Genomic DNA, 22,948 nt, shown 5'->3' on the forward strand with positions numbered 1-22,948 from the left:
TTCAAAAAAAAAGTCAAAAACCGTCAGATTAAATATCAGAAAAAAAAAGAGAAATCAAATAAAAAATTAGGTGAGGAATAAAATGCACGTTACCGTTTGGGTCATTGATGAGTTTCTTGCCCTGGAAAGCCATCTGAAGATATGATTTGAATTTTTTTCTTTGAGGAAATGTGAGTTAATTTAGCAGTTAATTTGCAGCACTAACGCATTAACTCCCTCCGCAAGACTAATCAATTCCAGAAGAAAGAAAAGGCAAAATAAGAACCCTAATTCTTTTTCTGCAGAAATTTGGGATTTTTGAAATTTCTCTCTCTAGAATACAGGGGAGGAAGTCCACCTGAGGCTGAGGAGTGAGGAGTTGAGTTGAGTAGAGTTCAATTATTATATTGCGCACTCAACGAGGATGAAGTTAGCTCCGAATAGTTTTTACTCTTTTTTTCTATTTGGGTAGGACTCGAACCGGATAAATTGACGGCTGAAAAGATTAAGGCCTTGTTTGGATTGCAATTTTTCGTTGGAAAATTACGTTATTTTTCGTGATCACATTTCTCTATTACCTTTTTCTCTCACATACATCAAATCGCTACAGTAATTTTTCCATGAAAAATCATGAAAAATGCAATCCAAACACAACCTAAATTTAATATTATATGGATTACATAAAAATATTTCAGTCCCATATACTATTAAAATGTAGGGATAATTGCAGAAAACTCCCCAAGGTTTCTGACACTAGCACTCATCTCCCCTGTGGTTTAAGAAATAGCACTGACCTCCCTTGAACTTACTGATTCTTTGCATATTCAGTCCAGGCTAGAAAAAGTGCCATTAAAATATTATTTTAAAGAGTGAGATGAAAAATTTGTGCCAAATTTGCCCTTTGTGCTACATGGCAAGTAGTATGAGTAAAGGAATGATAAAACACTGCAAATCAATTAACAATTAATAAATTTTAAGGGGTATAACTTATGGGCAAATGGGTATTACCTATTCAAAATACCAACTTTTTATGGCCATTTTACTCTCAAACATTTAATTTATGATTAACACATCAATGTTTGTAAGTAAATTCAAAAAGTGTTACAATAATATTCTTACAAAAATGAAATCAGTATGTTTTCTATTTAATATAAATTAAATATTTTTAAGAAAAGAAATGGCCCATAAATTATTAATTCTTTATGGCTTTTCTCCATTACATATACAAATTATCGGCTTTTTATAGGTATTTTATTTTGAATCATTTAATTTATGTTAAATACATAAATATTTGTAACTAAAATTGAAAAAGTGTTGGACCAATATTTTTACGAAAGGGAAACTCTTCCATGAGAAAAAGCAGGTTCCACTCTTCCAGATCTGGCTAATGAGAAAGTGCATGGGATTGGGACGTACTAGCAAGGGATTTATAGAGGCCTAAGCTAATGATAATCATTTTTTGCCCCCTTCTTCTTTTTGACCAAGTGACAGCAGCCACGAGAATGATAGACAGGCATTTAAGAGCCCTAAACATGTTCACAATTTGCAACAAGTTTTGCCATACACGATAGTATAGCTTGAGTGTACACTTGTTAATTCTTAGTGGTATATACATAACTTGTAACAGTTTTGGCTAAGTTGTGAGAAGTTGTGGCTAATGTCATATATAACAAAATATACATACATGTTTGTATGCATGTACAATTATGGACAGGTTCATAGCAATCCCCCGCCACCTCTCTCTCCCTGTCGGAACTAAGCAGCAGTAGAAACTTTATTTTTTTTTTTTTTTTGCTTTTTCCTCTCTCCCCATCTTCTCCCTCTCCCTGATGCAAACATAAGATTCAATGATTCATATTCAAATCATACAAATAGTTGATCCATTGGAGTTCGTCAAATCATTATCCAATCATCCATTGGAGTCATCAAAACCGGATCCCTCTCTAAGTTTTGTTGTTTATTTAGTTTATAAGTGTTAAATTGTCATTTGTCTAAGTTAAACTCCAGTCGCGTGTTAGTTAGTAATTAGTATTAATTTGGAGTTAACTTGAGTCATTAACTAAAACGCTAAGGTCATGTTGACCATATTTAAATCTTAAGTCAAGTTAGTTTCCTAATTCTAGCCAAGTTAGGATTTAGAAACTAGTTAATTGTTTCCAAATTTAGTTAGGTTTTGAGCCTTTGTAAAAGCTATAAATAAGTCTTAAATCCAAACGATTTTCATAAGACATGATGAATCAAAGAAAATTTCGACAAAACACAAGTCTCTTGTCTAAGAAATCAAAACCGGAATACTTGAGAGGATTCTTAACTTTTCAATTGACTTATCAATTCAAAATCACGTTGAATTGTGGCGTCATTTTATTATTCTAATCAATCTCAAGCGGTCCTTGATTGGATTAGAATCCATCCAATTTTGTCCATAACTTGATCGAATAAGATCTTTCCACTGCCTAATCAACTTAGTTCTTTAAAACAGGTTCTTATTGGGTCCAGTTCGTATCAGTTGGTACTTTTGAGTCATCAAAGTCAGTCCAATTCGTGTTCAAATCTCAACTCAAAGTGAACCAGATTCATATATGTCACTTCCTTGTGTGTTGTTGGCAACAAGTCATTGAACTATTTGAGAAATTTCTGATTTTTTTCAAGTAAGGATATCGATGACTTAGAGAATTGCTTGGGGAGCTTTTTAGAGCATCTCAAACACTTGAATGATACATGAATATGAGTGCATACGCATGAGGGTGTGTTGTGAGGCAATTTTACGTTGTTTTATTTTTACTAACCATTTTTCAGGTTAAAGATGAATACCAAAGGAAATTCACACTAATTTAATCGTACTATGGAAGATATGATGGGTGAAGTTAAACAAATTTTGCATGAAACTTTCAAGTCTTTTCATAGACGCCTTGACCTAATAATAAATAAGGATGTCAAGAGGAGGGGTTCTACACAATTTAATTTCAAAATCCAATCCTATCTCTTTAAAGTTAGCATATTCAAGATGAAGGGAGGAGGTTCAGTCGATAACTAAGCATGCAAATATATTATTCATAGATGAAGGACTTAGTCGAGTATGGGAGACATATCAACACCTCCTACAACAAAATTTTGAGAAAGAGAAAACTGAGTGTAGTTATAAGAGTGTAGAGGTAAAACTTGAAAGTGCTCTTGAGGTGAAAGTCAAGGAGAGTGAACAAAAGAAAGTAAGTGAACTTTCAAAAGTATTGAGTGAGGAAAAATTCTTGAGTGGTTCGGCCATAGTGGAAAAACAAAAGGGAAAGCCGACGTCTATTACAAAATCTAAGGATGTGAGGAGAGATTCTTACCGTACTAACTATCTCAACTTTGCAATGACTAGTATTTCTTGTTTTATGCAGGTTAAACAAAGTGCAATTGTATTAATCTTAAATTGTTCAATTCCTACGTCCATTGGCGAGTTAAAGAACTTTCATGGAATTGGAGTCTTAAGTGTTTGACGATCGATGTAATTTCATCAGCTGAATGCTCAAGAAGTAACACGGATATGTTTTAATAGAAATTATTATGATCTACTGGATACTATATAACCTGTATCCCAAGATTCCCCACTTTCCTTTCTGCAAAATCTATAGATATTTGGGAGAATGAATCTTCTTCCTCTTCGCAACTGCAGCAACTTAATCTATCCAATCACCAGTCTTTCTTCTCTTTACCTTCCATTCTTTGCCTCCTATAGTACAAAAGAGTTTCATACACAACAAGAGCTAGAGAAACAAGCTGAAGAACAGCAGAGAGAAGACGGGCAACAACTGAAGCAAGAAGCTTCACTTGTGTCCCCAGCCAGAATTCAGAAGCTAATAGCTTCCCAGTCAGACCCTCTTCTTGCTAAAGAAATCTTCGACTTAGCTTCTCGTCAGCCCAATTTTCATCACTCGTACGCGGCATGGCATGTCCTCATCCTCAAACTCGGCCGCTCTGGCCACTTCTCTCTCATGCAGTCCCTTCTCTCCTCCTTCAAATCTCAGAATTATTTCATTTCTCCTTCTCTCTTCTCCCAAATTATCAAAATTTATGGTGATGCTGGGCTGCCTGACGAAGCCCTGAAAGCATTTTACTTGATTCTCAAGTTTAATATCAAGCCTCTTCCCAAACACCTCAATCGCATTCTTGAAATTCTTGTCACTCGCCGTAACTTCCTCAGCCCTGCTTTGGACCTGTTTAAATCTGCTCAGAGATACGGGGTCTTCCAGATACCAAGTCTTACAACATTTTGATGCGTGCTTTTTGCCTGAATGATGACTTGAGTGTTGCATATTCCCTGTTCAATCAAATGTCCAAAAGAGATGTTGTTCCTGATGTAGAGTCATATAGGATTTTGATTCAGGGGTTCTGTAGGAAGAGTCAGGTTAATAAGGCTGTTGAATTATTGGAAGATATGTTGAACAAAGGATTTGTTCCTGATGCTCTAAGCTATTCTACTCTTTTGAATAGTTTGTGCAGGAAACAGATGCTCAAGGAGGCTTATAAGCTTCTATGCAGAATGAAAATTAAGGGATGCGATCCTGATCTTGTTCATTACAATACTATTGTTTTGGGGTTTTGTAGGGAAGGCCGTGCTTTTGATGCTTGTAAGGTTCTTGAAGATATGCGATCCAATGGGTGCTTACCAAATTGGGTGTCTTACCGAACATTAGTTGGGGGGTTATGCAGTCAGGGCTTGTATGATGAGGCCAAATCATATATGGGGGAGATGTTTTTGCAGGGATTTTCTCCACATTACTCAATAGTACATTTGTTAGTTAAGGGATTTTGTAATATAGGCAAGTTTGAGGAAGCTTGTGCAGTTTTGGAGGAGGTATTGAGGCATGGGGTAGCTCCACATATAGACACTTGGATGGAAATGTTACCTAGAATTGCTGAGGTGGATGACCCTCAAAGTATGGGCAATACCTTGAATCAAGTTTTGAAGATGGAGATAAAACCTGACACAAGACTTGTCGATGTTGGTGCTGCTCTGGGTGAATACCTGGTTAAGAAAATAGGACATCGATCAACCAAGATATGATCTTCTTCTTCAGAATCATTGGATTGATCAAAATGTGTCAACTGAACATGAGGAAAGCTGCAGTTTTTCGTCACGGATGAGTACCTATTACAACTCAGCGCTGTTATTTTGTTATCTGAGTGTACCATGATAACTACAATTTGTGGTTGGTGGGCTATTGCTTTTTCCCAATGTGCCCATTATGATCTAATGGAGGGTGGTATTTCCACGACCAGAAGCCTAGGAGCCTCAGTGCTGCAATTGCCGTTGACAGACATGCTAGTACATCATCAGTTGTTGCGATTGCAGGATTTCGCAGATATTGGAAGAGATTAAGCAACTGCCTCTGGAATTGTTGTTCAAGGAATGTGATGCTTCATTACCAGCAAAGCCTAATAGCACAACTGCTTACGTCTGTTATAGGGAGCGATAGCAGCTGCTACATGGGAATGCTTCTTTCCAAATAGCCTGCTATGAGCTTAGTTCTGTCAAATAAATTCAACGTATCTTGAGTGCATGGCCATTTTCATGACCTGCATGGAATCTATTTTGGTGTCCAACAAAGAAGAGGACTAAGAACTATGGGTGGTCAAAAACTAGGAAAAAGGAAGCAGAGCAAAGGTCGGAAGGGCGCACTACTTGATGAATGAACACTTTTTGGCTTCCCATCTTGCATTTTTCCTTCCAGATTAATTTTGATTTGCCTTTTGTTTCCTTTTTAAGATGATACGGACCCTTATCATGAGGACACCAAGACTATAATATGATCTTGGTAATTTTACTTCAGAACTACTTTCCTTCACCTAGAATTTATATGGATGATTTAGCTTTGCCAATATCAGATAGTAGGTCAATTTTAATCTATCTATGCTGGTATACATCTTTAATACAATTTAGCTTGTAATATTGTGATGTAAGAAAGGCACCCTACAGGTTTACCATTAAACTACGAAACTTTTACAAAATATGGTGTCAGAACTGCAACTTTAAGCGCATCAAAGTATAATTCTTAAATGGCACGACTTCTATATAGTCAAAACTAGACCTTTTCACCAGAAATGGTGAAGCAGAAGCCGTAGATTAGTTCATCTCCTATTGTTTCAACAGCTAGGATTTGCAAGAGCATCCGTAGCCCATTTTGCTTCTTGAAATTACAAACTGATTATGAGTTAATTTAGCAGTTAATTTGCAGCACTAACGCATTAACTCCCTCCGCAAGACTAATCAATTCCAGAAGAAAGAAAACGCAAAATAAGAACCCTAATTCTTTTTCTGCAGAAATTTGGGATTTTTGAATTTTCTCTCTCTAGAATACAGGGGAGGAAGTCCACCTGAGGCTGAGGAGTGAGGAGTTGAGTTGAGTAGAGTTCAATTATTATATTGCGCACTCAACGAGGATAAAGTTAGCTCCGAATAGTTTTTACTCTTTTTTTCTATTTGGGTAGGACCCGAACCGGATAAATTGGCGGCTGAGAAGATTAAATTTAATATTATATGGATTACATAAAAATATTTCAGTCCCATATACTATTAAAATGTAGGGATAATTGCAGAAACCTTCCCAAGGTTTCTGACACTAGCACTCATCTCCCCTGTGATTTAAGAAATAGCACTGACCTCCCTTGAACTTACTGATTCTTTGCATATTCAGTCCAGGCTAGAAAAAGTGCCATTAAAATATTATTTTAAAGAGTGAGATGAAAAATTTGTGCCAAATTTGCCCTTTGTGCTACATGGCAAGTAGTATGAGTAAAGGAATGATAAAACACTGCAAATCAATTAACAATTAATAAATTTTAAGGGGTATAACTTATGGGCAAATGGGTATTACCTATTCAAAATACCAACTTTTTATGGCCATTTTACTCTCAAACATTTAATTTATGATTAACACATCAATGTTTGTAAGTAAATTCAAAAAGTGTTACAATAATATTCTTACAAAAATGAAATCAGTATGTTTTCTATTTAATATAAATTAAATATTTTTAAGAAAAGAAATGGCCCATAAATTATTAATTCTTTATGGCTTTTCTCCATTACATATACAAATTATCGGCTTTTTATAGGTATTTTATTTTGAATCATTTAATTTATGTTAAATACATAAATATTTGTAACTAAAATTGAAAAAGTGTTGGACCAATATTTTTACGAAAGGGAAACTCTTCCATGAGAAAAAGCAGGTTCCACTCTTCCAGATCTGGCTAATGAGAAAGTGCATGGGATTGGGACGTACTAGCAAGGGATTTATAGAGGCCTAAGCTAATGATAATCATTTTTTGCCCCCTTCTTCTTTTTGACCAAGTGACAGCAGCCACGAGAATGATAGACAGGCATTTAAGAGCCCTAAACATGTTCACAATTTGCAACAAGTTTTGCCATACACGATAGTATAGCTTGAGTGTACACTTGTTAATTCTTAGTGGTATATACATAACTTGTAACAGTTTTGGCTAAGTTGTGAGAAGTTGTGGCTAATGTCATATATAACAAAATATACATACATGTTTGTATGCATGTACAATTATGGACAGGTTCATAGCAATCCCCCGCCACCTCTCTCTCCCTGTCGGAACTAAGCAGCAGTAGAAACTTTATTTTTTTTTTTTTTTTGCTTTTTCCTCTCTCCCCATCTTCTCCCTCTCCCTGATGCAAACATAAGATTCAATGATTCATATTCAAATCATACAAATAGTTGATCCATTGGAGTTCGTCAAATCATTATCCAATCATCCATTGGAGTCATCAAAACCGGATCCCTCTCTAAGTTTTGTTGTTTATTTAGTTTATAAGTGTTAAATTGTCATTTGTCTAAGTTAAACTCCAGTCGCGTGTTAGTTAGTAATTAGTATTAATTTGGAGTTAACTTGAGTCATTAACTAAAACGCTAAGGTCATGTTGACCATATTTAAATCTTAAGTCAAGTTAGTTTCCTAATTCTAGCCAAGTTAGGATTTAGAAACTAGTTAATTGTTTCCAAATTTAGTTAGGTTTTGAGCCTTTGTAAAAGCTATAAATAAGTCTTAAATCCAAACGATTTTCATAAGACATGATGAATCAAAGAAAATTTCGACAAAACACAAGTCTCTTGTCTAAGAAATCAAAACCGGAATACTTGAGAGGATTCTTAACTTTTCAATTGACTTATCAATTCAAAATCACGTTGAATTGTGGCGTCATTTTATTATTCTAATCAATCTCAAGCGGTCCTTGATTGGATTAGAATCCATCCAATTTTGTCCATAACTTGATCGAATAAGATCTTTCCACTGCCTAATCAACTTAGTTCTTTAAAACAGGTTCTTATTGGGTCCAGTTCGTATCAGTTGGTACTTTTGAGTCATCAAAGTCAGTCCAATTCGTGTTCAAATCTCAACTCAAAGTGAACCAGATTCATATATGTCACTTCCTTGTGTGTTGTTGGCAACAAGTCATTGAACTATTTGAGAAATTTCTGATTTTTTTCAAGTAAGGATATCGATGACTTAGAGAATTGCTTGGGGAGCTTTTTAGAGCATCTCAAACACTTGAATGATACATGAATATGAGTGCATACGCATGAGGGTGTGTTGTGAGGCAATTTTACGTTGTTTTATTTTTACTAACCATTTTTCAGGTTAAAGATGAATACCAAAGGAAATTCACACTAATTTAATCGTACTATGGAAGATATGATGGGTGAAGTTAAACAAATTTTGCATGAAACTTTCAAGTCTTTTCATAGACGCCTTGACCTAATAATAAATAAGGATGTCAAGAGGAGGGGTTCTACACAATTTAATTTCAAAATCCAATCCTATCTCTTTAAAGTTAGCATATTCAAGATGAAGGGAGGAGGTTCAGTCGATAACTAAGCATGCAAATATATTATTCATAGATGAAGGACTTAGTCGAGTATGGGAGACATATCAACACCTCCTACAACAAAATTTTGAGAAAGAGAAAACTGAGTGTAGTTATAAGAGTGTAGAGGTAAAACTTGAAAGTGCTCTTGAGGTGAAAGTCAAGGAGAGTGAACAAAAGAAAGTAAGTGAACTTTCAAAAGTATTGAGTGAGGAAAAATTCTTGAGTGGTTCGGCCATAGTGGAAAAACAAAAGGGAAAGCCGACGTCTATTACAAAATCTAAGGATGTGAGGAGAGATTCTTACCGTACTAACTATCTCAACTTTGCAATGACTAGTATTTCTTGTTTTATGCAGGTTAAACAAAGTGCAATTGTATTAATCTTAAATTGTTCAATTCCTACGTCCATTGGCGAGTTAAAGAACTTTCATGGAATTGGAGTCTTAAGTGTTTGACGATCGATGTAATTTCATCAGCTGAATGCTCAAGAAGTAACACGGATATGTTTTAATAGAAATTATTATGATCTACTGGATACTATATAACCTGTATCCCAAGATTCCCCACTTTCCTTTCTGCAAAATCTATAGATATTTGGGAGAATGAATCTTCTTCCTCTTCGCAACTGCAGCAACTTAATCTATCCAATCACCAGTCTTTCTTCTCTTTACCTTCCATTCTTTGCCTCCTATAGTACAAAAGAGTTTCATACACAACAAGAGCTAGAGAAACAAGCTGAAGAACAGCAGAGAGAAGACGGGCAACAACTGAAGCAAGAAGCTTCACTTGTGTCCCCAGCCAGAATTCAGAAGCTAATAGCTTCCCAGTCAGACCCTCTTCTTGCTAAAGAAATCTTCGACTTAGCTTCTCGTCAGCCCAATTTTCATCACTCGTACGCGGCATGGCATGTCCTCATCCTCAAACTCGGCCGCTCTGGCCACTTCTCTCTCATGCAGTCCCTTCTCTCCTCCTTCAAATCTCAGAATTATTTCATTTCTCCTTCTCTCTTCTCCCAAATTATCAAAATTTATGGTGATGCTGGGCTGCCTGACGAAGCCCTGAAAGCATTTTACTTGATTCTCAAGTTTAATATCAAGCCTCTTCCCAAACACCTCAATCGCATTCTTGAAATTCTTGTCACTCGCCGTAACTTCCTCAGCCCTGCTTTGGACCTGTTTAAATCTGCTCAGAGATACGGGGTCTTCCAGATACCAAGTCTTACAACATTTTGATGCGTGCTTTTTGCCTGAATGATGACTTGAGTGTTGCATATTCCCTGTTCAATCAAATGTCCAAAAGAGATGTTGTTCCTGATGTAGAGTCATATAGGATTTTGATTCAGGGGTTCTGTAGGAAGAGTCAGGTTAATAAGGCTGTTGAATTATTGGAAGATATGTTGAACAAAGGATTTGTTCCTGATGCTCTAAGCTATTCTACTCTTTTGAATAGTTTGTGCAGGAAACAGATGCTCAAGGAGGCTTATAAGCTTCTATGCAGAATGAAAATTAAGGGATGCGATCCTGATCTTGTTCATTACAATACTATTGTTTTGGGGTTTTGTAGGGAAGGCCGTGCTTTTGATGCTTGTAAGGTTCTTGAAGATATGCGATCCAATGGGTGCTTACCAAATTGGGTGTCTTACCGAACATTAGTTGGGGGGTTATGCAGTCAGGGCTTGTATGATGAGGCCAAATCATATATGGGGGAGATGTTTTTGCAGGGATTTTCTCCACATTACTCAATAGTACATTTGTTAGTTAAGGGATTTTGTAATATAGGCAAGTTTGAGGAAGCTTGTGCAGTTTTGGAGGAGGTATTGAGGCATGGGGTAGCTCCACATATAGACACTTGGATGGAAATGTTACCTAGAATTGCTGAGGTGGATGACCCTCAAAGTATGGGCAATACCTTGAATCAAGTTTTGAAGATGGAGATAAAACCTGACACAAGACTTGTCGATGTTGGTGCTGCTCTGGGTGAATACCTGGTTAAGAAAATAGGACATCGATCAACCAAGATATGATCTTCTTCTTCAGAATCATTGGATTGATCAAAATGTGTCAACTGAACATGAGGAAAGCTGCAGTTTTTCGTCACGGATGAGTACCTATTACAACTCAGCGCTGTTATTTTGTTATCTGAGTGTACCATGATAACTACAATTTGTGGTTGGTGGGCTATTGCTTTTTCCCAATGTGCCCATTATGATCTAATGGAGGGTGGTATTTCCACGACCAGAAGCCTAGGAGCCTCAGTGCTGCAATTGCCGTTGACAGACATGCTAGTACATCATCAGTTGTTGCGATTGCAGGATTTCGCAGATATTGGAAGAGATTAAGCAACTGCCTCTGGAATTGTTGTTCAAGGAATGTGATGCTTCATTACCAGCAAAGCCTAATAGCACAACTGCTTACGTCTGTTATAGGGAGCGATAGCAGCTGCTACATGGGAATGCTTCTTTCCAAATAGCCTGCTATGAGCTTAGTTCTGTCAAATAAATTCAACGTATCTTGAGTGCATGGCCATTTTCATGACCTGCATGGAATCTATTTTGGTGTCCAACAAAGAAGAGGACTAAGAACTATGGGTGGTCAAAAACTAGGAAAAAGGAAGCAGAGCAAAGGTCGGAAGGGCGCACTACTTGATGAATGAACACTTTTTGGCTTCCCATCTTGCATTTTTCCTTCCAGATTAATTTTGATTTGCCTTTTGTTTCCTTTTTAAGATGATACGGACCCTTATCATGAGGACACCAAGACTATAATATGATCTTGGTAATTTTACTTCAGAACTACTTTCCTTCACCTAGAATTTATATGGATGATTTAGCTTTGCCAATATCAGATAGTAGGTCAATTTTAATCTATCTATGCTGGTATACATCTTTAATACAATTTAGCTTGTAATATTGTGATGTAAGAAAGGCACCCTACAGGTTTACCATTAAACTACGAAACTTTTACAAAATATGGTGTCAGAACTGCAACTTTAAGCGCATCAAAGTATAATTCTTAAATGGCACGACTTCTATATAGTCAAAACTAGACCTTTTCACCAGAAATGGTGAAGCAGAAGCCGTAGATTAGTTCATCTCCTATTGTTTCAACAGCTAGGATTTGCAAGAGCATCCGTAGCCCATTTTGCTTCTTGAAATTACAAACTGATTATGAGTTAATTTAGCAGTTAATTTGCAGCACTAACGCATTAACTCCCTCCGCAAGACTAATCAATTCCAGAAGAAAGAAAACGCAAAATAAGAACCCTAATTCTTTTTCTGCAGAAATTTGGGATTTTTGAATTTTCTCTCTCTAGAATACAGGGGAGGAAGTCCACCTGAGGCTGAGGAGTGAGGAGTTGAGTTGAGTAGAGTTCAATTATTATATTGCGCACTCAACGAGGATAAAGTTAGCTCCGAATAGTTTTTACTCTTTTTTTCTATTTGGGTAGGACCCGAACCGGATAAATTGGCGGCTGAGAAGATTAAATTTAATATTATATGGATTACATAAAAATATTTCAGTCCCATATACTATTAAAATGTAGGGATAATTGCAGAAACCTTCCCAAGGTTTCTGACACTAGCACTCATCTCCCCTGTGATTTAAGAAATAGCACTGACCTCCCTTGAACTTACTGATTCTTTGCATATTCAGTCCAGGCTAGAAAAAGTGCCATTAAAATATTATTTTAAAGAGTGAGATGAAAAATTTGTGCCAAATTTGCCCTTTGTGCTACATGGCAAGTAGTATGAGTAAAGGAATGATAAAACACTGCAAATCAATTAACAATTAATAAATTTTAAGGGGTATAACTTATGGGCAAATGGGTATTACCTATTCAAAATACCAACTTTTTATGGCCATTTTACTCTCAAACATTTAATTTATGATTAACACATCAATGTTTGTAAGTAAATTCAAAAAGTGTTACAATAATATTCTTACAAAAATGAAATCAGTATGTTTTCTATTTAATATAAATTAAATATTTTTAAGAAAAGAAATGGCCCATAAATTATTAATTCTTTATGGCTTTTCTCCATTACATATACAAATTATCGGCTTTTTATAGGTATTTTATTTTGAATCATTTAATTTATGTTAAATACATAAATATTTGTAACTAAAATTGAAAAAGTGTTGGACCAATATTTTTACGAAAGGGAAACTCTTCCATGAGAAAAAGCAGGTTCCACTCTTCCAGATCTGGCTAATGAGAAAGTGCATGGGATTGGGACGTACTAGCAAGGGATTTATAGAGGCCTAAGCTAATGATAATCATTTTTTGCCCCCTTCTTCTTTTTGACCAAGTGACAGCAGCCACGAGAATGATAGACAGGCATTTAAGAGCCCTAAACATGTTCACAATTTGCAACAAGTTTTGCCATACACGATAGTATAGCTTGAGTGTACACTTGTTAATTCTTAGTGGTATATACATAACTTGTAACAGTTTTGGCTAAGTTGTGAGAAGTTGTGGCTAATGTCATATATAACAAAATATACATACATGTTTGTATGCATGTACAATTATGGACAGGTTCATAGCAATCCCCCGCCACCTCTCTCTCCCTGTCGGAACTAAGCAGCAGTAGAAACTTTATTTTTTTTTTTTTTTTGCTTTTTCCTCTCTCCCCATCTTCTCCCTCTCCCTGATGCAAACATAAGATTCAATGATTCATATTCAAATCATACAAATAGTTGATCCATTGGAGTTCGTCAAATCATTATCCAATCATCCATTGGAGTCATCAAAACCGGATCCCTCTCTAAGTTTTGTTGTTTATTTAGTTTATAAGTGTTAAATTGTCATTTGTCTAAGTTAAACTCCAGTCGCGTGTTAGTTAGTAATTAGTATTAATTTGGAGTTAACTTGAGTCATTAACTAAAACGCTAAGGTCATGTTGACCATATTTAAATCTTAAGTCAAGTTAGTTTCCTAATTCTAGCCAAGTTAGGATTTAGAAACTAGTTAATTGTTTCCAAATTTAGTTAGGTTTTGAGCCTTTGTAAAAGCTATAAATAAGTCTTAAATCCAAACGATTTTCATAAGACATGATGAATCAAAGAAAATTTCGACAAAACACAAGTCTCTTGTCTAAGAAATCAAAACCGGAATACTTGAGAGGATTCTTAACTTTTCAATTGACTTATCAATTCAAAATCACGTTGAATTGTGGCGTCATTTTATTATTCTAATCAATCTCAAGCGGTCCTTGATTGGATTAGAATCCATCCAATTTTGTCCATAACTTGATCGAATAAGATCTTTCCACTGCCTAATCAACTTAGTTCTTTAAAACAGGTTCTTATTGGGTCCAGTTCGTATCAGTTGGTACTTTTGAGTCATCAAAGTCAGTCCAATTCGTGTTCAAATCTCAACTCAAAGTGAACCAGATTCATATATGTCACTTCCTTGTGTGTTGTTGGCAACAAGTCATTGAACTATTTGAGAAATTTCTGATTTTTTTCAAGTAAGGATATCGATGACTTAGAGAATTGCTTGGGGAGCTTTTTAGAGCATCTCAAACACTTGAATGATACATGAATATGAGTGCATACGCATGAGGGTGTGTTGTGAGGCAATTTTACGTTGTTTTATTTTTACTAACCATTTTTCAGGTTAAAGATGAATACCAAAGGAAATTCACACTAATTTAATCGTACTATGGAAGATATGATGGGTGAAGTTAAACAAATTTTGCATGAAACTTTCAAGTCTTTTCATAGACGCCTTGACCTAATAATAAATAAGGATGTCAAGAGGAGGGGTTCTACACAATTTAATTTCAAAATCCAATCCTATCTCTTTAAAGTTAGCATATTCAAGATGAAGGGAGGAGGTTCAGTCGATAACTAAGCATGCAAATATATTATTCATAGATGAAGGACTTAGTCGAGTATGGGAGACATATCAACACCTCCTACAACAAAATTTTGAGAAAGAGAAAACTGAGTGTAGTTATAAGAGTGTAGAGGTAAAACTTGAAAGTGCTCTTGAGGTGAAAGTCAAGGAGAGTGAACAAAAGAAAGTAAGTGAACTTTCAAAAGTATTGAGTGAGGAAAAATTCTTGAGTGGTTCGGCCATAGTGGAAAAACAAAAGGGAAAGCCGACGTCTATTACAAAATCTAAGGATGTGAGGAGAGATTCTTACCGTACTAACTATCTCAACTTTGCAATGACTAGTATTTCTTGTTTTATGCAGGTTAAACAAAGTGCAATTGTATTAATCTTAAATTGTTCAATTCCTACGTCCATTGGCGAGTTAAAGAACTTTCATGGAATTGGAGTCTTAAGTGTTTGACGATCGATGTAATTTCATCAGCTGAATGCTCAAGAAGTAACACGGATATGTTTTAATAGAAATTATTATGATCTACTGGATACTATATAACCTGTATCCCAAGATTCCCCACTTTCCTTTCTGCAAAATCTATAGATATTTGGGAGAATGAATCTTCTTCCTCTTCGCAACTGCAGCAACTTAATCTATCCAATCACCAGTCTTTCTTCTCTTTACCTTCCATTCTTTGCCTCCTATAGTACAAAAGAGTTTCATACACAACAAGAGCTAGAGAAACAAGCTGAAGAACAGCAGAGAGAAGACGGGCAACAACTGAAGCAAGAAGCTTCACTTGTGTCCCCAGCCAGAATTCAGAAGCTAATAGCTTCCCAGTCAGACCCTCTTCTTGCTAAAGAAATCTTCGACTTAGCTTCTCGTCAGCCCAATTTTCATCACTCGTACGCGGCATGGCATGTCCTCATCCTCAAACTCGGCCGCTCTGGCCACTTCTCTCTCATGCAGTCCCTTCTCTCCTCCTTCAAATCTCAGAATTATTTCATTTCTCCTTCTCTCTTCTCCCAAATTATCAAAATTTATGGTGATGCTGGGCTGCCTGACGAAGCCCTGAAAGCATTTTACTTGATTCTCAAGTTTAATATCAAGCCTCTTCCCAAACACCTCAATCGCATTCTTGAAATTCTTGTCACTCGCCGTAACTTCCTCAGCCCTGCTTTGGACCTGTTTAAATCTGCTCAGAGATACGGGGTCTTCCAGATACCAAGTCTTACAACATTTTGATGCGTGCTTTTTGCCTGAATGATGACTTGAGTGTTGCATATTCCCTGTTCAATCAAATGTCCAAAAGAGATGTTGTTCCTGATGTAGAGTCATATAGGATTTTGATTCAGGGGTTCTGTAGGAAGAGTCAGGTTAATAAGGCTGTTGAATTATTGGAAGATATGTTGAACAAAGGATTTGTTCCTGATGCTCTAAGCTATTCTACTCTTTTGAATAGTTTGTGCAGGAAACAGATGCTCAAGGAGGCTTATAAGCTTCTATGCAGAATGAAAATTAAGGGATGCGATCCTGATCTTGTTCATTACAATACTATTGTTTTGGGGTTTTGTAGGGAAGGCCGTGCTTTTGATGCTTGTAAGGTTCTTGAAGATATGCGATCCAATGGGTGCTTACCAAATTGGGTGTCTTACCGAACATTAGTTGGGGGGTTATGCAGTCAGGGCTTGTATGATGAGGCCAAATCATATATGGGGGAGATGTTTTTGCAGGGATTTTCTCCACATTACTCAATAGTACATTTGTTAGTTAAGGGATTTTGTAATATAGGCAAGTTTGAGGAAGCTTGTGCAGTTTTGGAGGAGGTATTGAGGCATGGGGTAGCTCCACATATAGACACTTGGATGGAAATGTTACCTAGAATTGCTGAGGTGGATGACCCTCAAAGTATGGGCAATACCTTGAATCAAGTTTTGAAGATGGAGATAAAACCTGACACAAGACTTGTCGATGTTGGTGCTGCTCTGGGTGAATACCTGGTTAAGAAAATAGGACATCGATCAACCAAGATATGATCTTCTTCTTCAGAATCATTGGATTGATCAAAATGTGTCAACTGAACATGAGGAAAGCTGCAGTTTTTCGTCACGGATGAGTACCTATTACAACTCAGCGCTGTTATTTTGTTATCTGAGTGTACCATGATAACTACAATTTGTGGTTGGTGGGCTATTGCTTTTTCCCAATGTGCCCATTATGATCTAATGGAGGGTGGTATTTCCACGACCAGAAGCCTAGGAGCCTCAGTGCTGCAATTGCCGTTGACAGACATGCTAGTACATCATCAGTTGTTGCGATTGCAGGATTTCGCAGATATTGGAAGAGATTAAGCAACTGCCTCTGGAATTGTTGTTCAAGGAATGTGATGCTTCATTACCAGCAAAGCCTAATAGCACAACTGCTTACGTCTGTTATAGGGAGCGATAGCAGCTGCTACATGGGAATGCTTCTTTCCAAATAGCCTGCTATGAGCTTAGTTCTGTCAAATAAATTCAACGTATCTTGAGTGCATGGCCATTTTCATGACCTGCATGGAATCTATTTTGGTGTCCAACAAAGAAGAGGACTAAGAACTATGGGTGGTCAAAAACTAGGAAAAAGGAAGCAGAGCAAAGGTCGGAAGGGCGCACTACTTGATGAATGAACACTTTTTGGCTTCCCATCTTGCATTTTTCCTTCCAGATTAATTTTGATTTGCCTTTTGTTTCCTTTTTAAGATGATACGGACCCTTATCATGAGGACACCAAGACTATAATATGATCTTGGTAATTTTACTTCAGAACTACTTTCCTTCACCTAGAATTTATATGGATGATTTAGCTTTGCCAATATCAGATAGTAGGTCAATTTTAATCTATCTATGCTGGTATACATCTTTAATACAATTTAGCTTGTAATATTGTGATGTAAGAAAGGCACCCTACAGGTTTACCATTAAACTACGAAACTTTTACAAAATATGGTGTCAGAACTGCAACTTTAAGCGCATCAAAGTATAATTCTTAAATGGCACGACTTCTATATAGTCAAAACTAGACCTTTTCACCAGAAATGGTGAAGCAGAAGCCGTAGATTAGTTCATCTCCTATTGTTTCAACAGCTAGGATTTGCAAGAGCATCCGTAGCCCATTTTGCTTCTTGAAATTACAAACTGATTATGAGTTAATTTAGCAGTTAATTTGCAGCACTAACGCATTAACTCCCTCCGCAAGACTAATCAATTCCAGAAGAAAGAAAACGCAAAATAAGAACCCTAATTCTTTTTCTGCAGAAATTTGGGATTTTTGAATTTTCTCTCTCTAGAATACAGGGGAGGAAGTCCACCTGAGGCTGAGGAGTGAGGAGTTGAGTTGAGTAGAGTTCAATTATTATATTGCGCACTCAACGAGGATAAAGTTAGCTCCGAATAGTTTTTACTCTTTTTTTCTATTTGGGTAGGACCCGAACCGGATAAATTGGCGGCTGAGAAGATTAAATTTAATATTATATGGATTACATAAAAATATTTCAGTCCCATATACTATTAAAATGTAGGGATATTTGCAGAAACCTTCCCAAGGTTTCTGACACTAGCACTCATCTCCCCTGTGATTTAAGAAATAGCACTGACCTCCCTTGAACTTACTGATTCTTTGCATATTCAGTCCAGGCTAGAAAAAGTGCCATTAAAATATTATTTTAAAGAGTGAGATGAAAAATTTGTGCCAAATTTGCCCTTTGTGCTACATGGCAAGTAGTATGAGTAAAGGAATGATAAAACACTGCAAATCAATTAACAATTAATAAATTTTAAGGGGTATAACTTATGGGCAAATGGGTATTACCTATTCAAAATACCAACTTTTTATGGCCATTTTACTCTCAAACATTTAATTTATGATTAACACATCAATGTTTGTAAGTAAATTCAAAAAGTGTTACAATAATATTCTTACAAAAATGAAATCAGTATGTTTTCTATTTAATATAAATTAAATATTTTTAAGAAAAGAAATGGCCCATAAATTATTAATTCTTTATGGCTTTTCTCCATTACATATACAAATTATCGGCTTTTTATAGGTATTTTATTTTGAATCATTTAATTTATGTTAAATACATAAATATTTGTAACTAAAATTGAAAAAGTGTTGGACCAATATTTTTACGAAAGGGAAACTCTTCCATGAGAAAAAGCAGGTTCCACTCTTCCAGATCTGGCTAATGAGAAAGTGCATGGGATTGGGACGTACTAGCAAGGGATTTATAGAGGCCTAAGCTAATGATAATCATTTTTTGCCCCCTTCTTCTTTTTGGCCAAGTGACAGCAGCCACGAGAATGATAGACAGGCATTTAAGAGCCCTAAACATGTTCACAATTTGCAACAAGTTTTGCCATACACGATAGTATAGCTTGAGTGTACACTTGTTAATTCTTAGTGGTATATACATAACTTGTAACAGTTTTGGCTAAGTTGTGAGAAGTTGTGGCTAATGTCATATATAACAAAATATACATACATGTTTGTATGCATGTACAATTATGGACAGGTTCATAGCAATCCCCCGCCACCTCTCTCTCCCTGTCGGAACTAAGCAGCAGTAGAAACTTTATTTTTTTTTTTTTTTTGCTTTTTCCTCTCTCCCCATCTTCTCCCTCTCCCTGATGCAAACATAAGATTCAATGATTCATATTCAAATCATACAAATAGTTGATCCATTGGAGTTCGTCAAATCATTATCCAATCATCCATTGGAGTCATCAAAACCGGATCCCTCTCTAAGTTTTGTTGTTTATTTAGTTTATAAGTGTTAAATTGTCATTTGTCTAAGTTAAACTCCAGTCGCGTGTTAGTTAGTAATTAGTATTAATTTGGAGTTAACTTGAGTCATTAACTAAAACGCTAAGGTCATGTTGACCATATTTAAATCTTAAGTCAAGTTAGTTTCCTAATTCTAGCCAAGTTAGGATTTAGAAACTAGTTAATTGTTTCCAAATTTAGTTAGGTTTTGAGCCTTTGTAAAAGCTATAAATAAGTCTTAAATCCAAACGATTTTCATAAGACATGATGAATCAAAGAAAATTTCGACAAAACACAAGTCTCTTGTCTAAGAAATCAAAACCGGAATACTTGAGAGGATTCTTAACTTTTCAATTGACTTATCAATTCAAAATCACGTTGAATTGTGGCGTCATTTTATTATTCTAATCAATCTCAAGCGGTCCTTGATTGGATTAGAATCCATCCAATTTTGTCCATAACTTGATCGAATAAGATCTTTCCACTGCCTAATCAACTTAGTTCTTTAAAACAGGTTCTTATTGGGTCCAGTTCGTATCAGTTGGTACTTTTGAGTCATCAAAGTCAGTCCAATTCGTGTTCAAATCTCAACTCAAAGTGAACCAGATTCATATATGTCACTTCCTTGTGTGTTGTTGGCAACAAGTCATTGAACTATTTGAGAAATTTCTGATTTTTTTCAAGTAAGGATATCGATGACTTAGAGAATTGCTTGGGGAGCTTTTTAGAGCATCTCAAACACTTGAATGATACATGAATATGAGTGCATACGCATGAGGGTGTGTTGTGAGGCAATTTTACGTTGTTTTATTTTTACTAACCATTTTTCAGGTTAAAGATGAATACCAAAGGAAATTCACACTAATTTAATCGTACTATGGAAGATATGATGGGTGAAGTTAAACAAATTTTGCATGAAACTTTCAAGTCTTTTCATAGACGCCTTGACCTAATAATGAATAAGGATGTCAAGAGGAGGGGTTCTACACAATTTAATTTCAAAATCCAATCCTATCTCTTTAAAGTTAGCATATTCAAGATGAAGGGAGGAGGTTCATTCGATAACTAAGCATGCAAATATATTATTCATAGATGAAGGACTTAGTCGAGTATGGGAGACATATCAACACCTCCTACAACAAAAGTTTGAGAAAGAGAAAACTGAGTGTAGTTATAAGAGTGTAGAGGTAAAACTTGAAAGTGCTCTTGAGGTGAAAGTCAAGGAGAGTGAACAAAAGAAAGTAAGTGAACTTTCAAAAGTATTGAGTGAGGAAAAATTCTTGAGTGGTTCGGCCATAGTGGAAAAACAAAAGGGAAAGCCGACGTCTATTACAAAATCTAAGGATGTGAGGAGAGATTCTTACCGTACTAACTATCTCAACTTTGCAATGTCTAGTATTTCTTGTTTTATGCAGGTTAACCAAAGTGCAATTATATTAATCTTAAATTGTTCAATTCCTATGATAGGGTGTTAATTATTAGTAATTTTATTGTTAATTTTCCCTTTTATCCTTGCCAAATATTGCTCTAATTATTAATATTTACTTATATTTGGTATTGGACCCAATTTCAGGGAGTGGAGCAGAAAAGTACAAAAAGGAGGGACTCTCTGGAATAAAATGGAAGACTTCTAAACACTTCACAAGCCTAGCCCACGTTGCTGAGAAGAAACGGATTCCCAGTTCCCTTTTGGCTGACTAGGAGTCCTGCCACCAAGAGAAAAAGGAAATACAAGGAATCTGACAAAGTTTCCTCTTTGTACCTGGACTCCCAATCCATGGGGACCACGGGAAAGCATTGAGTCAATTTTAGCTTTGGAAGGAAAGAAACGTAGGAAGCTTTGGCTATTGCTTGTTCCTTATCCGGCGGGACCACGGAGAGAAGTGAGGCAATTTGTTTTAGATTAGGAAACAATTCTTTTCCTTTGGTTAGGCAATTATCCACGGGCCGCTGCTTTATCTTTGGGGGAATTGGGGAGTTTTTTCGGGGGTTTTTTTACTCTATCGTTTTTCCTGATCTCAACTTCGGTGACAATGGCCGCAATTACCCATGCAATTTTGCATGGGATTTCCTTCATGAAGATGAACTAATTCATTTTTTCTAGTCAAGAACAACGGAGGATTTGGTTCGACTTAAATTGTGAGATCTAATCGATTTTAGCTTTCCTATTATTTTCTGGTATTCGTCTATCTTCTGCTTTATGTTCATATGGTTGTTTTATTATTCGATTATCCAGGGCCCGGATTCTAGATTAATTCAATAACCTGAAGCCAATTAGGGTAGTTAAATCCGTAATTGTTTAATTATTCTAAACTGGTGGCAACTGGCATGATTGGGTTTGTGTCAGGGAGATAGACAGGCTAACTTAAAGAGACCCTCGTAGCGTGTTGATTGGTTAGAATTAGGCTCTTCTAATTATTCATGCAATTAGGGAATTGAACTTCTATGGTCGTACCTAGGGTTGTTTCCTGATTAGAGAAATAGTCAACGGTCGTACCTTGGCTATCGACAAATTGAGGAAGAGTTGGTTGTTTATCGCGTGTATGACAACTATAACTAATTTATCAGATAGTAACTGGAATAATCCTTGCATCTGTGATCGAATTAAGTGAACCATCTCCGAAGTTGTCTCTTGGCTAGAGTTCGTCCATTATTATTTTTATTGTGATAATTAGTTATTTGAGTTGTAGTTATTTTATTTTATTTTAATTTATTCCAAGTAATTTAGTTACTCTCATTTTCAAAAACCCCCCATACTTCGGACTCTAAAAGAAATAAATTATCCCCAGTCCCTGTGGATTCGACCCTGCTTATCACTATCTACAGAAATTATATTTTATTTAAGCAGGTATTTATTATTGCACAGGTCTGACACCCTGTCAATTTTTGGCGCCGTTGCCGGGGACTGGTGCCAGATTAATTTGTTTCTTTTTGAATTCATCTTGTTTTTATTTTATTTTATTTTTTATTTATTTTTCTCTTATTTTTTTTTATATAGTTTATGGCTTCTAACACTCCGTATTTTGGTGATAGACTGGATTTTGTTTCCAGGGAAGGCAATGAGACTTGTTTTTTTGCTAAGTTTGCATATGCAGAGGCACTAAACTCTATTAGAGAAAGAATGGCTGCTGCAACCTGTAAAATTTGTTATGCCAGGGATCATTCAACCGGTATGTGCCCCGAATATCAAGATAATCTGAGTGTCCCACTCAATAATTATGGAGATTTTTCACCCTGGTCTCAAACGTGGTATAACCCTAATCCAAACGGGTATGATCAAGGATGGTGGGATAACTCCAGTTATAATTATACAACAGGGCCAATGAATTTTCAGCAGTATGAGTCTCAAGAATCATCATCTATGTCAGGTATGTCTCTTGAAGAAATAGTTGAATCAATAGCTACTAATACATATCAATTCCAACAGGAGACACAAATGAGAAATGGGATGATGAAG

At 36.1% G+C, this 22,948-nt stretch overlaps 3 pseudogenes; all 3 read left to right on the forward strand.

The window, feature by feature from the left end:
• The first annotated feature begins 3,465 nt into the window (after window positions 1-3,465).
• Window positions 3,466-5,026, forward strand: LOC113768973 (annotated as a pseudogene).
• Window positions 5,027-9,314: 4,288 nt separating this feature from the next.
• On the forward strand, window positions 9,315-10,875 carry LOC113768974 (annotated as a pseudogene).
• Window positions 10,876-15,157: 4,282 nt separating this feature from the next.
• Window positions 15,158-16,724, forward strand: LOC113768975 (annotated as a pseudogene).
• Window positions 16,725-22,948: the final 6,224 nt, after the last annotated feature.

This window comes from Coffea eugenioides, chromosome 4, assembly GCF_003713205.1.
Source record: "Coffea eugenioides isolate CCC68of chromosome 4, Ceug_1.0, whole genome shotgun sequence".
Lineage (NCBI taxonomy): Eukaryota > Viridiplantae > Streptophyta > Magnoliopsida > Gentianales > Rubiaceae > Coffea > Coffea eugenioides.